At 43.6% G+C, this 20,934-nt stretch overlaps 2 long non-coding RNA genes across 5 annotated transcripts in view; one reads left to right on the top strand and one right to left on the bottom strand.

Annotated features, from left to right (window-relative positions):
- The first annotated feature begins 2,471 nt into the window (after positions 1-2,471).
- LOC309341678 lies at positions 2,472-13,528 on the top strand. The gene is made up of 3 exons (XR_014156526.1): positions 2,472-2,568; positions 9,254-9,413; positions 13,026-13,528. It is a non-coding gene; the product is annotated as an uncharacterized lncRNA (long non-coding RNA).
- An 816-nt stretch (positions 13,529-14,344) lies between these two features.
- The window catches only part of LOC309341625, a 33,452-nt gene continuing 26,862 nt past the window's right edge, over positions 14,345-20,934 (bottom strand). For all 4 annotated transcript variants that reach the window (XR_014156451.1, XR_014156452.1, XR_014156453.1 and 1 more), the window contains 2 exons: positions 14,677-14,787; positions 14,345-14,576 (listed from right to left, as the gene is read on the bottom strand). This is a non-coding gene — a long non-coding RNA (uncharacterized lncRNA). The remainder of the gene's footprint in view (positions 14,577-14,676; positions 14,788-20,934) is intronic.

A 20,934-nucleotide genomic window follows, 5' to 3' on the forward strand; every position in this document is an offset into this window, starting at 1 on the left:
CAAACTGTGTATTCATTCCTTATGTAGACAGCCCTAGCGTCCTGACTTCACAATACACTAATGGAATCTATATTTGCAGTAACTATCCAGGAAACAGATGTTTGAGAATACAACTATGCTGGTGGCAGCAAACACAGACTAAGGGACACATGCTGTTGTTTATTCACCATACAGAAATTGAAAGAGGGGAGGCTTTGAGAGGGAGGAATTAAGTATGCCTCATTAGGGCTTTATAATTTTATGGGTGAAACTTAATTTTTGCAAATTTCTTCAGTGAGGGGTCTTAAAAATATATTTCTTGGTGCAAAGAATTCAAATCTATTTTATTTATGTGACTGGACAACATTTAGCTTGGTAAGTCTACATTTGATGAAGAAGCACAGAAACTGCTTTTGGAAAACCAAAGAATTATAATGCTACCTTCTGAAAATAACAAGTAATGAGAAGAAGAAGAAGAAGAAGAAGAAGAAGAAGAAGAAGAAGAAGAAGAAGAAGAAGAAGAAGAAGAAAAAGAAGAAGAAGAAACAGCCAGTGCGCTCTGGCTAGAAAAAAAAGAGCCTTGGTTATAGCATAGTATCGATGTAAGGTTGCAGTGAGGTGTTACAATCCATGCTAAATACACATCAATCACAGATTCCAAATAAAAGTTTTTTTTAAAAAAAAAAAATGGATAGACTTTAGGCAAGGCTAGTCAACTATCAGCCAGAGTGAGGCAGCCACCAAAGATAGCTGATTTGGGGTGTCACGGAAGGGCAGCAACTTTCTAGTATTTAATTTATTGTTCTGTTTTCCTGCCAGAGAGGAGAAGAAATGGCTTTTCTGCCTCAGCTACCAAAATGACTTAACAGTGCACCTTGCCTTTGCAGAGAGATGTGTACAACATTTGCTGCTAGTACAGCTGCATTTCGGCGGATTATAGCAGCCTGCTTTTTAAAAATGCAGCTTCTGGTTTGGAAGCGGGGCTTCTCACCAGACTTGACATTTCACAGCTGGCTACCCTGTTTCTTCCCGAAGGAGCAGCAAAGAATCAATGCTGGTAGTAAGTGGTAATGGTGTGAAGTCACCTTACCTGGTCTGCCAAGTTCTCTGGCTGCAAGTGCTGGCCTTGCAACACTGGCCCCTTCTCAACACACCTCCATGATTGTGGACTACATTGTAAAGCCATTCTGTGGGCAGAGGCGCATTTAGGGGAACGTGGCCGGTTTGTCCACACTGGGTGTCAAGGGAAGAAGAAGAATTTGGATTTGATATCCCACTTTATCACTACCTGAAGGAGTCTCAAAGCGGCTAACATTCTCCTTTCCCTTCCTCCCCCACAACAAACACTCTGTGAGGTGAGTGGGGCTGAGAGACTTCAGAGAAGTGTGACTGGCCCAAGGTCACCCAGCAGCTGCAGGTGGAGGAGCGGAGACGCGAACCTGGTTCACCAGATTACGAGTCTACCGCTCCTAACCACTACACCACACCACACTGGCCAGAGGGTACTACCGGAAGGGTGCCACAACACTGACTTACAACAGAAGGCCAGAGGTGGGAGGGAGCACCAAATTTTGGCTTCACACTGGGTGCCGCTGAAATTTGAAAGCCCAAAGTCCCCCACTGCTGGGGGTCCCAGGTCACTGTAGGTATTCTTACCAGCTTTTTTATGTCCTATTATTGTCTGAGTTAGAGCAGAGTGGAAATTCCTCAGAAATATGCCTTCCCAAGTGTTTTCTTTTTCTCACCACCACCACTCTGAAGGAAAAATCCACTTCCAGAACTTTCTCTGAATATTCACCACTATTTCTTTTGGAGCAGCTGCCATTTCACACACACACACACACACACTGCCTTAGAATGACATTAGGTTCAGGGTTTTGCTGGGGATACAAAATGGTGGCTGGGCTGCCAGCATAACCTCAGGGGCCTTTTGCAGAAGCAGCAAAACAAAACAAAACTTTTAAGGGAGAGATGGCAAGGGGAAGGTGTGTTCTTGCCACTCCTCAGTGGTAAGCCCCACCCCTGAGAAAATTCTTAGAGAATTTCTCCTCCCTCTGGAGAAATTGTTGAAATGTCTCCCTTCCACGCTATTTTTCTGCCCACAATATAATGTTGAGAGGTCATTTGTGCCTCATTCTATCCAGGATTCTTTGCTACTGCTGTTCAGTGTTCCAGTATGTATCAGCGGGTATTAGTTACGACTCACAGCCATGTTCTGCTGGTAGCTTTGAGAAGATTCATCTTCATAAAGGAGATCATAATTAGAGAGTATCATCTTGGCAAGCAGTACCTATCTGTTCCTTAGATACCTACCATGTAAAGATGCCTTGGTGGAAGGAGAGATTATAGAAATATAGGTGATTTCATTTGTTAGCAATATTACAAATTTCAGAACAACAAAGAATTTGCAGTTAGTGTTTCTTTCAAGAGCTTTTTAAGCATACGGCTAAAGGCTGGTTTGAACAAAATCAATTAACTGTTTTTTTGCAGTTAGCATTCTATTACCTGCTGAATTTATTTCTGATGATTAAGAAGTTCCTGCAGTGAGGTGTGGTTCTGTGGATTTGAGCTTTGGGCTTTCAATAAAAGGTATCTAGAGATATCTCTTTATTCTATTAAGAAAAGCATAATGAAGTAGAATCTTTAGATCATAGTGTGGGGCAAACCCAGCAGGGGTAAGAGTTTTCCGCCTTCCTCTGAAGAAGGAAGATAGGTACTGCCTCTTAGTACGAAGAAAAGTGTGTGTGCCATTCCTGATCGCAAATGGAAAAGGCTTTATGTCAAACTATTCAGTTAAACATTTTAAGAGGGGAGGTGCAGAGGGGTGCCACTAGGGAGCCTTATCTGTTTTGGTTACATCCGAGACCAATAATTTATGGCTCATCTATATCCGGTGGCTTGGAATGTGCACCATAATGGCAAACAGATAAAGTGGATAACAAGAGACCTCTGAATGTGTTGCTATTTTGGGTATTGCTTTTAATTAGCTAACTGGTGGTTTTCATGTTGAGTAAAGTAGTGATTTAACTGGTGTTTTATCTTAAAATGTAGCAAATGAATTAGTGGATGATATCCCTGCTGAATTACTACTCAAGTAAATGAGGGATGGGGAATATGTGGCCCTCCAGTGATTGTTGGACTACAACTCCCATTGTCCCTCACATTCGTCCATGCTGGCTGGGGTGGATGGGAACTGGAGGCCAACACAATCTGGTTTCTCTCTCCCTAAACTAAATGATGAACTAACCGATCAACTAAGCCAGGCTTTCTCAATCTCGGCCCTCCAGATGTTTTGAGACTACAATTCCCATCATCCCTGACCACTGGTCCTGCTAGCTAGGGATCATGGGTGTTGTAGGCCAAAAACATCTGGAGGGCTGAGTTTGAGGAAGCCTGAACTAATCTGTGGAAAGAGACAAGGATATCCACTGTCTACATTGGCAATGGGACACTTTGTCACTGAGGTTCAAAATAACCTAATACTAAAGGTGTTGTGATAAACCATACTGAACTGAAGAGGCCAATTTGTGTGCACCACTGTCTTTAATAGGCATGTCATCACCTGAGCCATTGCTGCATGAGTCCGTGGTGGTTATCAGACTCCAAGATTCCTCATTCTCCTTCCCCCATCCTCACTCCAGCACACCAGAGGAGTATCATTTTTTGATCTGATTTATTTAATTATTAAGGACAGAAAAATTGCCTTGCTTGATCTGATCAAGCATGCTTCTTTCAAAGAAGCAACCTCCTGGATGCTTATAGAAGATCACAAGCCGGGCACAAAAGAGATGGCCTTCCCCTGTTCTTTGTCTTCTACATCTGACAGTCTGTACCTGGAGGCTTCATTTATCTACAACAGCAATAACTGATGGTAGGCTCATTCACCATGAATTAAAATTATTAATGTTACAGGCTTCACATTAGGACTGGAGGATTTAAACCTACAACCTCAGACGGAGGCTTCCTGCAAAAAGGATCGCGCAGCAAAAATTGTAGCATATTTAAAGGACAACTTTCAGCCAAATGCAATTGCCACCCAAGGAGATCACTGAGAGAGGCCCTTCTCCATGTTCTGCCACTGTCAGAGGTTCAGCTGTGTGTGGTCTTTAATGGCTCCCAGGCTTTGAAATGCCCTTCTCCACCAGAACAGCCATCCACCCCCCACTTTGCCAGCATTTTAACAATAACTACCAGTGATGCTAATGCCCATTCAATTCAGCCTTCCTTCCAGAGCGATACGTTCCTTAAAATGGATGGCTGCGGATGGTGACTGAAATGTATTTTCAGTAATCCCAAGCAGAAATGGCATAAAATAAGGCAAATATGCACTGCAGCTTGGCACACTGGGACTCTGTCTCCTTGTTCCATTCATTGATATTCGTATCAGCAACACCAGACTGTCATTTAACCAAAGGAGCTCATCTATCAAACCCAAGATTGCTATTTTTTCAGTGGCTAATACAGATGGCCAAATCAAATACCGTTAGGAAATAAGGACCTTAATGGTATATGTGTTATACAACATGCCATAGAGCAGGTTCCTGGTCAAAGTAATGCTCTGCTGTAGTGTCAAGAACATCTGCTGCACTAAAACACTCCTCTTTGGCTAAGTAGTGCAAAATCTAAAGATGGCAACTTTTCCAGTATTTCAAGAATACTGCTCAGGACTAGCTCCAGGGTTGAGGGGGTCTCACAAAGTGCTGTCTGAGGTGCCACTTTCAATCTCACACACCCCAACTCCAGACTTACTTGACAGAAGCAGTAGGTGGTTTATGAAACCATCACTTTAAATCGTCCACAGTGCCACGGGTGCACCAAAGCACTGTGGGAAATGTTGCTGTTTGATTCGTTTTTTCTCAGACCAGCAAAATCTGACTAGAAAACTTAACTTAGCTCAGCCCAGACACTGAGGTCCTCCTCTGGGGGTTTTCTGCTGCTTCCCTCATTGTGAGAAGTGACATTATGGGAAACCAGGCAGAAGGTCTTGTCAGTAGTGGCGCCCTCCCTGTGGAATGCCCTCCCTTCAGATGCGAAGGACATAAAGAACTACATAACTTTTAGAAGACATCTGAAGGCAGCCCTGTATCAGGAAGTTTTAATGTTTGATATTTTACTATGTTTTATGTATGCTGTAAGCCTCCCAGAGTAGCTGGGGAAACCCAGCCAGATAGGCGGGGTATAAACAATAAAAATATCACCTTCATCATCATTATCATCCCGCATTCGCTTCATATTTAAACCATGCATGTACCTATGAGATAGCCACTGCACATGCACAGATGATAGCTTCACTAATAGGAGCTTTGCAGGGTGGTACAGAGGTGAGGAAACATGTTTGTCAAGTGAAGACATCCTCGCTGCCTTTCTGATGTGTACATCACGGTGCAAGTGCAACTTGAAACTCAGTGGTGGGAAATGGCTTTGCTGTGCTTAATTAATGTGTACATACCCTCAGTCTACAGATCTATAAACCTTTCTGCAAGCTGGTTCACCCACTGTACTTGGGACTGGAACTCAGGGCTTGCAGTACAATGTGGAGGCAGAAACTTTGTTGTGGGGGAGGAAGGGAAAGGAGAATGTTAACCGCTTTGAGACTCCTTAAAGGGGAGTGATAAAGCGGGATATCAAATCCAAACTACTACTACTACTACTACTACTACTATTCTTCTTCTTCTTCTTCTTCTTCTTCTTCTTCTTCTTCTTCTTCTTCTTCTTCTTCACAAATAGCTTTGGCTGTGAGATAGCTTTGGCTAAGAGAAGGTGATTGGCCCAAGCTCACTCAGTAGGCTTCATGGCTAAATGGGGATTTGAACCCTAGTGTCCCAGGTTTCCGTAAGAGAAAACACTTGACCATTTGGTTATGTGTGTGTGTATGTGTGTGTGAGAGAGAGAGACAGCGATGTAGCATGGGTTGTCAGCACCCGGGGCAAGGCAAGTAATTTGCGCCCCTAACCCCTAACCTGCCACTGCTGCCAGCTTCTTCTTGCTGCTGCCTGGGCTGGTCGGGTGTGGTTCTCTCCCGCGCTCAGCACTGTGCTGGGCGGCCGCTGCACTGTCCCTCCCCCAGATAGTCCCTCCCTCCCTCTCTCTCTGCTCCGCACCGCAACGCACGCCTGGCACCCTCCCCCTCCACAGTGGGCAGCAACTCGGCAGCTCGGATCAGATTCGCACAGCCAGCACTGCAGTGAGAGAGAGTGAGTGAGCCAGGTAGGGGCAGAGAGCTGCGAGTGCGAGCACCCCCCCCCCAATGTTGCGCCCGGTGCGGCTGGCCCCCCTGCACCCCCCACGCTACGCCACTGGTGAGAGGGGGGGGGAGGGAGGGAGAAATGGAAGCTTCGGCAATAGTTAATTTAAGGAGGCAGGCATATCTTTTCATTCAGCACTACAATAAAATGATGGTTGAACATGTTGCACATATTCTCTCTCACAGTTGTTGTCCTCCCTGTGCCAGATGTTATCCGCTTTCATCAGCCAAGCCATCTTCAACCGTTTTCTCAACATGAGCCAACCAATTCCCAACTGCCACATGAACACAGCTAGCTTCCATAAAAACAACATTCCAGGGTTACCCCTAGCAACCTAATGGAACTGGGTTTCTTTCTGTGAGCCTCATAAAATTGTTACTGATCAGGTTCGTGCACACCACTACCAATCCAAATTATAGCATTAATGGAAGCCTGTTGGAAAGGGCATTAGTTTGATGCAGTACATTAGCTGGTATGTAATGGATGGACAAATAGGGGATGAGTCAAGAACTATCATAAAACACTGTGTACCAGTGTTTTAGGGATTAAACTGAGACCTAGGAAGTTGCTTCATTCAGATTTTTCCTCTACTATGAAACTCACGAGACAGCCTCAGACAAAACCAACATTCTTTCCCCAGCAACCACTCAACACTCGCCTACCTAACAGGGTTTGGTTTATTTTAGTTTGTTTATAATATGCCTTTCAAAATAATCCCTCCCAAGGCAGCATACAACAAAAATATTGAATTAATGTGTTTAATTGAAGTCATCACTAAAAATGTATGTAGTGCACAGCAAAGTGGAAGATCCCCAGTTCTCCTTGACCCACTTCTAGGATCTTGAAGCAGAGCAAAACAGCAGAAGCCATAGACTATAAGTAGCAAGGTTCAGTATGTATTTACTGATTTAACCCACAGTGTATTCAGCCTACACACGATGGACCTGATTCAATGAATGAAACCTGCTAGCAGAAACCAATGCAAAGCCTACCATTAACCAATGGGCTTTCCAGCCCTCTCTTCCTTTGTGTGCCCCCTGCACCTGTCCAACTGACTTGGCAACAAACCCCAGAATAGCACGCGGGAGGGGGAGGGGAGAGGGGAGAGGGGAGAGGGGAGAGGGGAGATCATTTCATCTGGCAAGCTGAAATGCTTGTACTGATGGAACGATTTCCTTAGTGCTATGCTGATTTCCTCAAAATACCTTTAAAGCACATCTGAAGCACATTCTCTTCCTGAAATAATTCTGGGCACTGTAGTTTATTAATGGTTGTTTGGAATTGCAACTCCATTATGTGTACCTGACAGTGCCCAGATTTTTTTGCATTTCTCTCTTGATTAGGGATTTAAAAGAAATAGCTTTATAAGTTGTGTGTCTTTCCCAATTTGATTCTCTTACATGGGCTTTGCATGTATTGTGGTATTTTATGCATTGTGACTCGCAGGGTTCCCCCCCCCAATCATAATTTGGTCATTATTTATTGTAATTGTTAAGAGTAAATTTCTGTTTAATTATCATTTGCTGATGTTTTGAGAGTTAATTTTATTCTGTGCTATTATATCCTAATCGATTATTGAATATTACTATATTTGATACAAGCTGTTCCATTTTAAAGTTATGTTTTACTACAACTTTTTGTATTGTGTTAGATTATTGTAAGGTGTGTGTCATTTGCTGTATATTTTGTTGCTGCCAACCACCTTGTGTATGTTATTGTTTAGTCGTTTAGTCACGTCTGACTCTTTGTGACCCCATGGACCAGAGCACGCCAGGCACTCCTGTCTTCCACTGCCTCCCGCAGCTTGGTCAAACTTATGTTCGTAGCTTCGAGAACACTGTCCAACCATCTCGTCCTCTGTCATCCCCATCTCCTTGTTCCCTCAATCTTTCCCAACAACAGGGTCTTTTCCAGGGAGTCTTCTCTTCTCATGAGGTGGCCAAATTATTGGCGCCTCAGCTTCAGGATCTGTCCTTCCAGTGAGAACTCAGGGCTGATTTCCTTAAGGCGGTATACAAATTAAAAGTGAAATGAAATGTGCACACACAGCCTAATAAGTGGCAGTCATGCCACACGAAGGGGAATCCACATTCAAAGAGACTGTGGGAACTGAGAGCTCGCTCTCTCAGCAGGCGTATGTTTCATGTGCACTGATTATGAGACAAAGGTATAACAGCGACATGGCTGAGTGGGCTTCATTTGTCTAGCTCTCCAAAGCAACATAAATAGGCCCCAGCTGGTCATCCAATTTTGTGTGAGTAAATATATTAGCAATGTAATTGTGGCACAGCTGAGTAAATCAGTGATATTTGCATGCCAGCACAGGTGAGCCCCAATCTTTATCACTGCCTGCTCATATATCCCCTCAATCTCGTTTCATCAGCTCGTAAGTAGCCCTTATCCAGTAGTCTCTAGTGAGCGCTGACAGATGCACAAAATCAAGATAAAGGGGGCCAAGTTCAAAGGAAGCTTTCTCCAAAATGTCTCACCATGGTGGGAAAAGGAAAGGGGGCTTCTCCTCTCAAATTCTACCTTGGCAAATGAGAGCCTGGCAGTCGCTTAGGCAGTTCCTCATCAATCCTTTCTCTTCGCTCCTTTATCCACTTCCTTCTACAAACTTCTTTGGCCGTAAGAAAAGGAGCTGCATATTTGACCCCGTCTTAGCAACCTTTTAGAAAATCATATTCAAACAACTTTTCCCCAAAGGAAATGGAACTGTTGTTTTATTTCCAAATGCTGCAAAACAGCCCAAAGACCGTAATTGCTACTTCAAGCTGACAGTTATTTTCAGAAGAAGCATGCCCCTAATCCTACTGATGGTTTGCAGGTCACGAATAACATACAGCTGTCAAATTCCTATTGAGATAAACATGCAAACACTTATTTAACTACTTTATGACTCTGAGTCTCTCCCTAACCCCCCCTTTTTTTTTACCAACCATAGACATTTCATCTACATAACATCTTTTGAAATTAGGGCAAGAAATGGAGACCTCTGCCCTGTTGTTATCCTTACATGATTTTTGTAGCGCTGCTGCATCAGAAGAACGTGAGGGATGGATGGATGGAGAAGGGCAGCAGGACAGTGAGGTGGAATCAGGATGAGTGAGAGGATCAGGATGAGTTGGTTGAAAGGACCAGAAAGGAAAGGGCTGGTGACCAAAAGAGCTTGCTGTGTCAGTTGATTAGGTAGGACATTATCTCTCCTTCTTTACTGAGTGTCTGCATACTTCTGTTTGTTAAGTTCCATAAATATACACAACAGTTGGTTCAATTAGTATTCAGTATGTGCTGATTCAGGACTGCAAAGCTTGAGGGAGTGACACTCTGGTCTCTTTATCACATAGGCAAAGTGAAGGACAACCAGGCGCTATCTATTGGCTTCTGACTGACCTGCAATGTGGGTCTAATGCCACTGGACGACACTGAAAGGTTCTTGTAAACCTTCTCCTTCTGTGGTGATCACTCGTAGCTGAGTAAGATTGTCTTCCATAAACACAGTTTTAACAATGAGTCCGGGGACATTGGTTTCCAGGCAGGAGTTGATGGTGTGGATTTGCCAAGCATGCCTTCCTCTTAGCACATTTGTCCCTTGTGTCCTGAGTTTGAGTGTCTTCAAAGCCCATGACACCTTTGGTAAAGGCTGTTCTCCAACTGGAGCACTCACAGGGCAGTGTTTCTCAGTTGTCAGTGTTTATACTACATTTTTTTAGATTTGCTTTGAGAGAGTCCTTAAACCTCTTTTGTTGACCACCAGCATTATGCTTTCCATTTTTAAGTTCAGAATAGTTGTTTTGGAAGATGATCATCAGGCATCCGCACATGACCAGTCCAACAAAGTTGATGTTGAAGAACCATTGCTTCAACACTGGTGATCTTTGCTTCTTCCAGTACACTGGCATTAGTTCACCTGTCTTCCCAAGTGATGTGTAAAAATTTTTGGAGACACCGCTGATGGAATCTTTCGAGGAGTAGGAGATGGTCCATGTTTCACCAGCATATAGTAAGGTTGGTAGTACAATAGCTTTGTAAACAAGCATTTTGGTAAACCACTCCCAGTATGAGCTGCAGTATTCAGTGTCAATTACATGGCAGAGCTGATATGAATCACTCTATTCTAGCCGCAGCCCCTCCCAACATACCTTATGGAGAATGAATTGTATTTGGTTTGGAATTTATATTAGTGGGTATATACAGTGGTACCTTGGTCCTTGAACTTAATCTTTTGCAGGAGTCCATTTGACTCCCGAAACAGTTTGAAAACTAAGGCGCAGCTTCCGATTGGCTGTAGGAGCTTCCTGCACTCAAGCAGAAGCCATGTTGAACTTTCAGCTTCCAAAAAAACATTTGCAAACCGGAAGACTCACTTCTGGGTTTGCTGTGCTCGGGAGCCAATATGCGCAGGAGCCAAGCCATTCGAGTACCAAGGTACCAATGTACACACACACACACACACACACACATATACACACACACACACACATAGAATTCACACTAAATAAGAACTCAGTAAGATGGTGAATTGTATTCTTGCTGCTACCTCTGGAAAGGTTTTGAGATGGGGCTAGCACATTGGCACTCCATCCCACTCAGCTTAAAATCATTGAGATCTTTATAAATTCCCATGGACAACTCTTATCCACCTCTGTGGATGTAACTGGGAATATAACTTATTTTAAAATGTAAGAACTATTTCATATAAGAAAAGTACGTTTTGCATTCAAACCTGCATAATCAAAATTTGTGAAATTTTAGTGTCACATTGAATATTCATTTCGGATCGTGGAGCTGAATTTCCTTAAAGGCATCACAGAATTGTTTTCATTGTTAAAATCAAGTGTTATGGGGCAGGATGGTGGCAGAGAGAATGCTCAGCTGTTATTCATTGCACAGGCTGGTTCTATTCTTGATATTCATTTAAAAACTTTTTAAAGGGTTCAGCTAAAAAGGGGGGGGGATAAAGATTGTGTATGGCAGACTGCAGCAAAAGAGGGTAGATATCCAAAATCAGGGCAGGGAGAGAGAAAGCACCAAATCATCATTATAATTTGACAGTACAAATCAATCATTTGTGACCCAGAGCACAGCAGGGGGCTGTAGTACAAGTAACAGAGAAGCCAGATTGCAACTCGTGGAGAAACGTTGCCGAGACAGATTGTCAGGGAAATGGCTGCCTTCCAGTAATTCTTTACAGAATATGGGGAAAGGGAACAAGTATTCATTTTGACAATTATCAGACAGCTGATTTGAGAGAGGAATTTAGCTCTTTTTCAGAATGGGGGAGTGCCATGACATTTGGAAGGTGATAGAAAAAGATGACAAAGCATAAATTTCTAAATAAGGCACGAAGAGGACATTTTGCAAACCATGATACATGGAGCAAAAGAGGCCTATGCCACCTCAGAAGACTATCTGGAGTCATAGCTGCTCAGGGGAACAGACAGAATTGTGAAGGAACTGGTGCCTCTGAGCACATTCCCAGCTCAGATGAGGAATTTTGTATCTGTACCAGAATTCTGTCCAGAGCTCCTACACACAAAAATCTACTCCTTGTCTATCCCAAGTTTTATTTGTTTCAGCAGGCAACTACAGAAACAGAGAGGAAAACCCTTTTTTAAAATTTTATTTATTGAACTTATATACTGCCCTATACCCACAGGTCTCAGGGTGGGTACCTTTTTGTACCTTTAATTTTAGGTTGTTGTTTTTTATTAACAGTACATGTGTGTCACGCAGTAACTTAGTTTCTTGGGAGGCTTATTTATGTGAAAGGGGATTACAGAGAAATGAATGTACATGTTTCACCCTTTCTGATGTTTATTATGTTGCTGCCCCTTTAAGTAAAAGTAAACAAACAAGTTGAAGTCTGGGAAAGTGAGGGGAAAGAGGTAGACCCCCAAGGGCAGTTGAGTGAAAGTTCTGTCATGGTCCTACTCTGTTTAGGCCCCTGTAGAAATGTTGAAGTGGCTCTGGATCAATAAAAGTTTGTTCTGTTTGCATCTCTCTGGACTGGACTGTAACATTTAGCAACCTGAAAGGGTCTCACCCTGAAAGGTGAAAGGTGACTGAAAGGGTCTCACCCTGTGAAAGGCAAACCTACAGAACTGTGGAAGAAACAACTTTGCTTCCACAGTTCCCAGCCAAATAACTGAATGGACCAGAAGCATTATGACTACTAGAGATGGGCATAGTCTTTCCATTTTAATTCTCAAACAGATATACTCCTGCATACCTAGGGGGTCTTGTGACTGTGAAAAATCATGGCCATACAGTGGTGCCTCGCAAGACGAAATTAATCCGTTCCGCGAGTCTCTCCGTCTAGCGGTTTTTTCGTCTTGCAAAGCAAGCCCATTGACGGCTTAGCGGATTAGCGCTATTAGCGGCTTAGCGGCTTTTAGCGGCTTTTAGCGGCTTATCGGCTTAGCGGATCAGCTGATAAGCGGCTTAGCAGCTTAGAAAAAGGGGGGGAGGGGGAAAAACCCGCAGGAACTCGCAAGACATTTTCATCTTGCGAAGCAAGCCCATAGGGAAATTCGTTTTGCGAAGTGCCTCCAAAACGGAAAACCCTTTCGTCTAGTGGGTTTTCCGTCTTGCGAGGCGTTCGTCTTGCGGGGCACCACTGTACTTCGGATGATTCCATCTGAGTTCTAAACCAAAAGCCACTTGGCTATCAGGGTGCTTGCTTGTTTTTAAGGCAATGTTTCCCACACTTAGGTTGCCTGCCATTTCATGAATTTCCCCCTTGCATATTATGAACAATTTCATTCTAAGCAATGTGCTTCTTCCCCCTGCCCCTCCCAGCAATGCATCTGGAGATTCCCTCCCACCGCATGGCAACACATCTTGAAGCGACACCATACCTCTCCCCCATCCACAGCACATGGTCAAGATATTCTGCTTCTAGCAATGAAACCAGGTGAATGCTAAGTCAATGTTATTGCTTACTTTTTATTTGAAAAGACTGAGACGCAAGCTGAAATGATGAAGAAGCATATTAAATCAGGAAAGCAGGCATGAAAAACAGATGGTCAGAGGGACAGCCTAACTAGCGGAACAATCCCCCCCCCCCGTCAGCAAAACCTGTTACGGTGCTTGCCGTACTGTACGAGGCCAAAAAATAAAATAAAATAAATTTGGCTCTAGAAAACAAATGTAAAATGGAGCAGGCTAATAACAGAATGCAACGGAACTGTCTCTGGAAACTAGTATAGTTTATTTGTCTTTCCTTCAATTTGTACTTTTATAAAATGCATTTGGAGTTGTGGGAGCCTTGTGATTGATAACTCTGCAGGCAATTAAAACCACAGCTGAAATAGGAGCTACTAAACCTGTGGTAGCTTTGTAAGGTAAAGGTAAAGGTAAAGGTAAAGGTAAAGGTAAAGGTAAAGGTAAAGGTAAAGGTAAAGGTAAAGGTAAAGGTAAAGGTAAAGGTAAAGGTAAAGGTAAAGGTACCCCTGCCCATCAGGGCCAGTCGCGTCCGACTCTAGGGTTGCACGCTCATCTCGCTCAAGAGGCCCGGAGCTGGCGCTGTCCGAAGACACTTCCGGGTCATGTGGCCGGCGTGACTAAGCTGCATCTGGCGAGCCAGCACCAGCGCCACACACGGAAACGCCGTTTACCTTCCTGCTAGAAAGCGGTCCCTATTTATCTACTTGCACTTAGGGGTGCTTTCAAACTGCTAGGTAGGCAGGAGCTGGGACCGAACGACGGGAGCTCACCCCACCGTGGGGATTCGAACCGCCGACCTTTCGATCGGCAGGTCCTAGGCTCTGTGGTTTAACCCACAACACCACCCGCGTCCTTGGTAGCTTTGTAAAGGTTTTGCTAAAATAAGTAGCACACCTTTGAAATTGTTTGGTTGACCAGACGGTGCACCACAAGATTACTGCTCCCTGAATGAGTTTGTGTTTCAGCTCTCCTCCTCATGGTCAACCCTCTCTAATTCTGCCAGAGTCTTAGCACTGAAAGGACTGCCCATTATTAAGATTTCTACAGTTTTAACATGTAGGAAAATGTCAGCAGACTCATCTCCATGGGAATGTTGATGGTCTTTCATATTTTAAGTAACAATAATATTCCCCACAGCTTGGTGGCCAGAAGGTTCATGAAAAGGTGCTCACTTGTTTGTGTATGTATAAATTTTATTATTTTGAATATTCGCTCCATGGTTGTCTTCCAATGAATAAACTGAGCTCACACAATAGAGCAATCATATTGGTAAAAGCAGTACAACTGGACTTCGGAAAAAAAACACACAAAGCTCTTCATCATTTCCCTCATCTTCCATCTTTGAAATCTGCAGAGTTTTGAAAGTTTAGCCAAGGATAGTTGCTGATGCTTGACTCCAGCCTCCTGCAGGGTGAATTCGTGTTAATTGGATTGTGTAGTCCAAACCTAACAAACCTTGACAATGCCATTTTGAATAGTTTTACTGATAGTTTCTGTCGCTTACAGTTGAATAGTGGAGAATGCCTTGTTAATGTATGTCCCTCTTTCCCCATCTCTCCCCTTATCCTCCTTCTTGTTGTATATCCTTGGCTGCTGCTTTGGTGTTCTGGTACCTCTGAAAGTAGAATCAAGATCCTGTGGTTAACAAGAGGGGGAAATCCAGGGCTTTCTGGAGAAAGAAAATATTCCTGTTAGTTTTTAATATGTTGAAGCTAAAGGTAAAGGGTAAAGGGACCCCTGACCATTAGGTCCAGTTGTGGCCGAGTCTGGGGTTGCAGCGCTCATCTCGCTTTACTGGCCGAGGGAGCTGGCATACAGCTTCCAGGTCATGTGGCCAGCGTGATTAAGCCACTTCTGGTGAACCAGAGCAGCGCACGGAAACGCCGTTTACATTCCCACCGGAGCGGTACCTATTTATCTACTTGCACTTAGACGTGCTTTCGAACTGCTAGGTTGGCAGGAGCAGGGACCGAGCAACGGGAGCTCACCCCGTCGCTGGGATTCAAACCACAGACCTTCTGATTGGGAAGTCCTAGGCTCTGTGGTTTAACCCACAGCGCCACCCTCTACTGGAGTTTAAAGCAAGGACTTCACCTGTAACAAAATGTAATGTGGGTTATAACCTCTAAAGCAGTGATCCTGTTAGCTAGGGATGATGGGAGTTGTAATCCCAAAACAGCTGGAGGGCCAAGTTTACCCATCACTGCTCTAAAAGGACTCTGATAGAACAGCTTGTCACTTCGCATAGGCCCATCCCCAAGGAAAGCAGTTGGAATCTCATATCTTCCAATATTTCTCTGATGAAAATAGGGACATCCTATTTCATCATCATTATTATTATTCCCTGCCCATATGCCTGGGTTGCTCCAGCCACTCTGGGCGGCTTCCAACTTATATAAAAATATTAAACATATTAGACATATGCCTTCATATGTCTTCTAATGGTTGTATAGTTGCATATCTCCTGGGCTCAGGGGTTGCATAACTCCATATCCTCTAACATTTCTCCAGTGAAAAGAGGGATGTCCTACTGTACCCTCCAACACTTTTCTGATGAAAATAGGGATGTCCTAAGGAAAAGTTGGACATTCCAGGATCAAATCAGAAACTGGGAAAGCTTCTGTAAATCCCGGACTGTCGCTGAAAACTTAGAGGGTCTGGAATCTGTTCATCCTAAAAGTTTCTGAGCATGAATTAGATCCTTTCCACAACCCCCAGTGCCTCCCGTAAATCTAATGGGTCGGAGAAACTGGTCATCCAGAGGGAGTGGTTGGAAAGGCTTGATTTTGCAGCCTGGTGTTTGCAACTGGCTTGGAGGCCCTGATTTCACAATAATGGCACTGTTTGTACATCAGAGTTTAGAGCAGAGGAGGGCAACCTGGGGCACTCTCAGTTCTTTTGAACGCTATTTCCTATAAGCCCCAGTCAGAATAGCTAATGGCTAAGGATGATGGGAGTTGTAGTCCAACTAGAGTGCCTACCCTGAACTTGAGAGGCTCCAAGACAAGCTAAGTGTTGTTCAGAATCCTCTGTAGACCCATCATGCCATATCAAATCTAAATTGAAATGTGTCCACAAAGTTTGACGCCTCAAATCGCCGACCAGGTCCTGAATCTACAGCTGGAACCTGGTTTGTTTTCCACTCCCAGTTTTCCGTGGCACTCATAAGGGTCACTCTACATGATGGCTGCCTCTGTGATGCCAGCAATTTATCTGGAGCTACCTGCTACCTCCCAAAAAGCTTGCTACTACCAAACTGAGAAGTTTGCAGCAACATGAAAACAATAGGCTTGACTGCTTCAACAGCCTCATGGTGTTGATTTAAAAGGTGCTTCTTCAAGAGTGCTTGTTTGTTTGTAGCTGCTCTAAAAATTAAAGTTCATGTGAAATCACTCACAGTTAATGCAAAGATCTTGTAAATGTGTGAGGTGTAACGAAAACAGTTCTTTTTAAGGCTGGGAGAAAGTGTTAGAATGCTGGAAGAGCAAACCTGTATAAAAGAGCTAAGAACTGAATTTGTGAGGAAGGATTAAGAGCCCCCAGTGCCATAGCTTGGTTTAGATTGTAAAAGCCTACAGGTATTTTACAGGGAGAACAGGGGTTTATTTAATGATATAGTAATATTATACATGATAGTATAACTAGGAAGAAATGGTCGGAGAGAAAGGAGAAAGTTTTTCTGAACTAGTAGATTAGGATGTAGTTAAATTCCCCAAGGGAAATGGCTGGAATAGAATTGCTTTGGGTTTTGGGTTTTCAAGATTAGACACCATTATAAGGAGTGATTTGACACATGAAATAAAATGAGTGATTTGGTCTAAGCAATATTAAATGTACAGAAAATTTTCTACATTCCAGTTTGCCCTTTTGGAAAAAGTGCAATTCTATATCTACTCAGAATTAAGCCCCAAGTATTATAGTACAGATGGGACGTGGGTGGCGCTGTGGGTTAAACTACAGAGCCTAGGACTTGCCGATCAGAAGGTCGGCGGTTCGAATCTCTGTGACGGGGTGAGCTCCTGTTGCTTGGTCCATGGTCCTGCCAAACTAGCAGTTCAAAAGCACGTCAATGTGCAAGTAGATAAATAGGTACCACTCCAACAGGAAGGTAAACAGCATTTCTGTGCACTGCTCTGGTTCGCTAGAAGTGGCTTAGTCATGCTGGCCACATGACCTGGAAGCTGTACGCCGGCTCCCTCGGCCAATAAAGCGAGATGAGCGCCGCAACCCCAGAGTCATCCGCGACTGGACCTAATGGTCAGGGGTCCCTTTACCCTTTACTTATTATAGTACAGTGGTACCTTGGTTCTCAAACGTAATCCATTCCAGAAGACTGTTTGACTTCCAAAATGTTTGAAAACCAAGGCGTGGCTTCCGATTGGCTGCAGGAGCTTCCTGCACTCAAGTGGAAGCTGCGTTGGATGTTCAGCTTCCAAAAAACGTTCGAAAACAGGAGCACTTACTTCCGTGTTTTTGGCGTCTGAGAGCCGTTCGAAAACCAAGGTCCGACTGTATTTGCAAAATTATGAATTAACCACAGACTAAATTAAAACAAACTATACTTAGCAGTGTGTTGCCACAAAGCAATATACAAAACTGAAACTAGTCATGTATTGTACTGTACTCCCTTGTTTCCTTTTCCTGTTGGTCTCACCCATAAATGATTCCTCCCATACAACCAAATCACTTTAGTTTCTACTTACTCATATTATGAGTATGATAAGGTAAAGGTAAAGGTACCCCTGCCCGTACGGACCAGTCTTGACAGACTCTGGGGTTGTGCGCCCATCTCACTTAAGAGGCCAGGGGCCAGCGCTGTCCGGAGACACTTCCGGGTCACGTGGCCAGCGTGACAAAGCTGCATCTGGCGAGCCAGAGCCGCACACGGAAACGCCGTTTACCTTCCCGCTGGTAAGCGGTACCTATTTATCTACTTGCACCCGGAGGTGCTTTCGAACTGCTAGGTTGGCAGGCGCTGGGACCGAGCAGCGGGAGCGCACCCCGCCGCAGGGATTCGAACCGCCGACCTTTCGATCGGCAAGTCCTAGGCGCTGAGGCTTTAACCCACAGCGCCACCTGCGTCCCTATGAGTATGATAGGATTGCTATTAAAAATATGTTCATTGTGTATTTAAAATATTTCTAACCCACCCTATATCATAAGTGATATTAGGATGTGCTATAATCATCAACATCATAAGAATATAATAACAAGAGCAATGCAATGGAGACAAATGGATGAAATTAACAGTAGCAAAAACAATTGGACCATAGCAGATATTAAATCTCCCATACAAGCCTGTTGAAAGAGGTGTGTGTGTGTGTGTGTGTGTGTGTGTGTGTGTGTGAACTAGGGATGGGCAAATAGGTCAATTTCAGGTTCTTTCAATTTCTCATTTTTTCCTGTCAAATTCTGTTCCCCACATTTCCACAACAGTTTGCAATTTTTTAAAAAATAATTCCTCATGAAAATTCATCAGTATTTTAGCCAGAACACCTCCTAATAGGCACATTTACATGCAATATAATGAATTATATGCAATTTCCCCTCATATACACATTTTCACAACACATTTTCCTCTAAAATAATTTTTTACTTGTGCAAATACATTTCTATGAACAGCTTACCCTAGTTTATGCAATTTTGTACGTGTTATTTCACTGGATAAGTGCACTGAGACATTTGTAATGTGCAACTTTCAAAGGGTGGCTGTGTTCCAGTTAATGTATTGTTTCAAAAAGTGCAAATTTTATTAGCTTGCCTATAACTGAATCAAATTTATCTGCTATCACTCATACTTTATACTTATTTGATGTATAATTAATAAAATGTAAGTTAATCCCTAAAAAAAATTAACGGGTTATAAGGAAGAAGGTTATGAGTAAACTAGATGTTTAATGCACAGAAACTGCTTTGCTATGCTTGCTTTTCTAAAGAACCATCGTCATCAGTAATTGCTCTAGTTTTCATTCCCCCTAGAGAAAGATGTTAACCACATCTGTTTTAATTATGCCTTTGCTATTCCAAAGAGAACAGAATTCTTCAGACTGGCTTAAGTAACCGCCCCTCCCCACCCCCACCCCCCAAAAATGTTTTAAGTATGCATGATTAGGGCATTTAAATAATCAACTGTTTTCACTAAACCTGCCATCATGGCTGATTGACAAAACATTGTTCAACCGGAAGTAGCAATTAATTACTTGATTGGGCCATTAAGCATCTGCTAAGCCTTTATAACTCAATAAACTTAACAAGTTTCATTAAAAATCAGTGGAACATGACTGGGGGTGGGTGGGGGAGTCTAAAACCAGGTCTGGGTTTTTTAACAGGGTTTGTGTGCATGTGTGTCTCCAGCACAGCAATGATCGTTTGTGCCTTTTACCAGCAGACATAATTCCGTTCTAAAAAATGTGTGTTCTTTTATTTCCACAATAAATCAGACCGTTCTCTTATATTTTGGCTGGCAGGTGGTTAATGAGCAATCTTATTAGGCCATCCTATTGCCCCATTTGTCTGCGGGTGGAACTAGATGATAGAAGAAGCACAGGGCTGCTGCTGTTGCTGCCACTTCCATTTTTTTGTTTTCCTCAACATAATACAGCTTGCAATGTGATATCCTTGCACTGTGCATTTTCCCTCCATGGCAATGCACAGCATTATAATATCATAATGTATAGAGTAGGGTTTCCCAAACTTGGGTCTCCAGCTGTTTTTGGACTACAGTTCGCATCATCCCTGACCACTGGTCCTGCTACCTAGGGATGATGGTATAGAGCATGCACTACAGCAGCCCATGCACCAAAATTGGCCTACAGTGAGTTCAGTTTTGCCCTTAAGCAATTTCCGCAAAAAAATGCCCACCTGTCAATCAACTGATGTCACTGGGTGAGGTCAGCTGATGGGTAGGGGTGGGGTTCAATCCTCTGCAGCTGAGCTCCACAGAGAGCAGGACCAAAGCCTCTGTTCATCAGGGGAGAGGGGAGAATTCAACCCTGCTTGGTGTTGCTTTGGCTGGAAATGTTCTGGCAAAGGAGACCCCTGCAAATAGCAAAACTGAACCCTTCATTCATCAGCCAGTGAGCAATGAGTTCAGTCCTGCTGAGTGCTACCTCACCAGCACACTGGCAAAGCATAACCCACCACAGATCAACTTGGGCAGGTTTGTAGGACAACTCCCTATATGCCACCTGATGTCATCCTGACATAGTATTTGGAGAGGGACAGGGGTGGGGACCCATATATACAGTTCTACATAGTGTAGGGCTGTCCTACGTCCAGATTTTCCTGGCCATTACCAGGATTTCAAAGGTGGGATTGACACCCAGGGAGAATTTCTGAAAGTTGGTGCATTGTCCTGGATCTTAGGCAAGTCAATTGAAAAATGATTCAACAACTTTCGAGGTGCCCTGGTTGTTACTTTTTTGAAATATGGCAACCCTGACATAGTGCAAACCTCGGTAGTAGGGAAGTGAGTTACAAATCAAAAATTTAGGCCTAGTTTTCAGCTCAAGGTCAATGTAGGCTCAGTTTTAAGTTATTGAGGGAAACTAAGCTAAAGTATAACTGTAGGCCTCAGTGCACATGGGTTTGAACAATGCACCAGATAGTTTACTCAGCAGAATGCAGCCTATAAATGCAAATTCTGGTAAAAGACCCGGGGGGGGGGGAGAAGACCAGGAGAGAGAGAGAGAGAGAGAGAGAGAGAGAGAGAGAGAGATCAGGATGGTGTTATGTGTCAACCCATTCCAGCTGCTAGAGTGTC

The sequence above is a fragment of the Podarcis erhardii genome, assembly GCF_964252035.2.
Source record: "Podarcis erhardii genome assembly, chromosome: 5".
NCBI classification, from domain to species: Eukaryota; Metazoa; Chordata; class Lepidosauria; order Squamata; family Lacertidae; genus Podarcis; species Podarcis erhardii.